Here is a 3,589-nt window from a genome sequence, read left to right on the forward strand (position 1 = left end):
TTTAGCCAAGCCTACTCTACCATACTGCGTGGCCTAGCCCTTAACTACTACTACACTAACCTTAAGAGCAACCCCCTTAGTATCTCCTTTAATAAGCTATATAAAGCTATATGTAACTACTTTAAAGGGCCGGAATATAGGCGTAATATCCTTACCTAATAAAATGCGATTAAGTTACGGACTGTAATTAACAAGAATACCAAAAAGTCGACTATAGAGTGCCTGCAAATTCTTATTAAAGACCTCCGGCACCTATAGCACGGCCTTAATATTAAGCTTTAAATGGACGACTTCCTATATAACAAGCTTATTACAGCTTACTAAAAAGTAAAACCTTATAAATACGCCTATTATAAGCCCGCAGACACTATAGCTGGCCTTATTAACGATTTACGGTCCTTTATTATAACGTATAAAGTCTTAAACCTACTAGATAGTACTTAAGCCTTCGTTATAGACCTGCAAAACCCATAAACTAACTTAAACGCCTACTTTACAGACCGCCGCTACCGCTGGCAGTACCTATACTAACTAAGTCCTACCCGTAACCCCTATAGCAACTCCCGTATAAAAGTATACCCCTATAAACGAACTAGCCAGAAGTACTTTATATGCGGTAAGGAAGGATGTTAGTCTATAAGGCATACCTAGGAAGAACGCGACAAGTTTAAGAAGAGATTTAATAGACGGATTAACCAGTTTATCTTAGACTATAAAGGAAAGGAAGTAGAAAAGTCTCTTAACGAGTTAACGGAAGCCCTTATAATTAATTTTAACTTAGATACTTAGGAACAGGAGACCTTAGAGACGTTCTTAACTACTTTTAGACCTTTTACGGACAGCTAAGCCTTTAATATTACGACCGTATTAGCCGACCGCTCCTTTACACACTTAATTGCACCTAAAAACTAGCCTATAAGTATACCTATTAGACCTATTACGGACATTACGGACCCTAAATAGGACCTATTTGCATATATTACTACAAAACGCTACACCCCTAAAGAATTCTATGGCGTTATAATCGATATAGGTGCCTCTAAGAAGTCTACTATAGGTTACGGATAATACCTTATATATAAGACCACCGTAAATAATAATACGGACATTAATACTATATAAACTGGGGCCGTAAACATCTAATTCGGCATTAGTTTAACCGCATTAATTAGATTAGTTAAAGTTAAGACTTTAATTAGCCTAGTTAACTTCCATATAGTAAAAGCGGATACCCCTTTCCTACTCTGCCTTATAGACATAGATAGACTATAGGTTTACTATAACAATGTTACAGATACCCTAATCGGCCCTATAACTGCCCTAAGAAGTAAGAATATTACCCTGCTAATTACACGATAATTTAGACACCCGTTCCTTATATAGGGAGAGACTTTACAAACCTATATTTAGAAATCTTTCGACTATAACCTATACTACCTTACTAGTACAGAAATCCACCGCCTATACCGCCGTTTCGGCTACCCATTAGCCGAAAAGCTGTATAGAGTCCTTAAACGCTCTAGACATAACGATGTTAATAGGAAGGCAATTAACTACCTAACTAAATACTACTCTTTTTACTAGAAATACGGACGTTCCCTAGGCAGATTTAAGTTTACCCTTTATAAGGACCTTAACTTTAACTACTTAGTATACGTAGAAATTATGTATATTAACGGCAGTCTAGTATTATATATAATTAACAAGGCAACCCGCTATTAAGCCGCCCGTTAGTTGCAAAATATATCTATAAAACATACTTAGGACATTTTACGGACCTACTAGATTAATATATACCTTAGACCTCCTAAGTATATTACCTATAACGCTAGTAGGAACTTTACTAGTAAGGAATTCTAGCAGTATGCTATAGCTATAGCTATATTAATAAAAGCCGTTCTAGTTAAGGCGTATTAGTCCGTTAGGCTTATTAAGCGAGCTTATTTAGCTTTATAGATAGCTATTACAGCTCGTACAAATGCCTCTAAACCGAAGCTTATAGAATGCTGTATTACAAAGATACTAAGCTAAGGAGCAGAGAAGGTTAAGGAAAGGACACGTCTATATACAGGCGCCAAGTCTCCAAGCAAGCCCCTAACTAGGGTCTGTAACGGTGCCGTAATATCACCCCCTCCTTTAAGAAAGCCTGCCCTTAGGCTTTGCCCCCTTATAGAAAAGAAAAAGAAAAAAAAGAAAAAAATAATCTAGCATCTAGCGCTTAATCGCGATGCCAGTTAATATAGGACTTACAGCAGTCTTGCAGCTCCTACTGCTGCGGGGGTATATCACTATACCTAGTTAATATAGGGCAGGCAGCCGTCCTGCAGCTCCTGCTGCTGCGAGGGGTATATCGCTAGGAGCCCTCCATTAGTTATTATTCCTCCTCCCTCCTCCTAAAACTCCGGTACCTCCTAGCTCTACTATCCCCCTTTTTATTATAGCGCGCCCCAAGCTATAAAAAAAGCCCCCCTAGTCCCCCTCTTAAAAAAGTAGGCGTAAAGGTTTAATAAGGGTAGGAGGGTTAGGGAGTTACTCGTATGCATATCGGCACGAGTTCTTGTCTATTCGGCAGCAGTATAGTACTAGCAATAGGTCGTTTAGGTGGCAGTATAATGCTAGTAATAGGGTCGTATTCTAGGGAGCAAAGCTCTACCTAGTCCTATTTAGGTCGCAAGTGTATTAGCGCGATAGGTTATTAGGGTATAGTTCCGCAAGCATATTAGCACGGTAACTTGTCGGGATTATAGTAGTACGGTGCTAGTAATAGGCCGTATTTTAGGGAGTAAAGCTCTACCTTATATATAGGTGTTACTATAGGCGGAGCAGTAAAAGTCGGTTGGCTGTAGGTAGAGTAGTAAGGGTTGGTTAGCTACTAATAAAGTAGTAAGGGTTAGTTAGCTGCAGGTAGAGCAGTAAGGGTCTATTGGAATAGCAGGCATATCGGCGCTATTATTATCTGGTTTATAGTTCGGCTCGCAGGCATATCGGCACAAGTACTTATCAGATTTGGGTAGCAGTACGGTGCAAGCATTAGGTTATAATAGTGGTCGAATATAAAGCTTAGTCTATTAGTTAGTTAGTAAATTGCAGGCATATTAGCGCAATTATTTAGTTAGTTAGCTACAGGCAGAGCAGCAAAGTATCGGTTCTTATAGCAGTACGGTGCCAGCGTTAGGTAGTAATAGTAGGTTAAGCATAGAGCTCGTCTATTAATAGGTCGTAGATCCACAGGCATATCGGCGCGGAGCTTATTAATTCAGGTAGCAGTACGGTGCTAGCGGCGGGGTCATATCCCAAGGGACAAAGCTCTCCCTTATGTACAGTTGTTACTATAGGCGGAGTAGTAGAAGTTGGTAGTAGTGCTACAGGTAGAGCAGCGATAGTTAAATCAGGATCAGCTACAGGTAGAGCAGCTAGGGTTTATTTATATAGCTGCAGGCAGAGCAGCAAGTATGGGTTTAGCTGCAGGTAAAGCAGCAAAAGTCGATTATAATGCTGCAGTAGGGTAGTAAGGTATTAGTTTAACTGCGAGAGGTATATCGCAGAGGTCGGGTGGCAGTGTGGTGCCAGCGTTAGATAGTAGACAGTA

Source organism: Cenococcum geophilum (assembly GCF_001692895.1).
Source record: "Cenococcum geophilum 1.58 unplaced genomic scaffold K441scaffold_2, whole genome shotgun sequence".
NCBI lineage: Eukaryota > Fungi > Ascomycota > Dothideomycetes > Gloniales > Gloniaceae > Cenococcum > Cenococcum geophilum.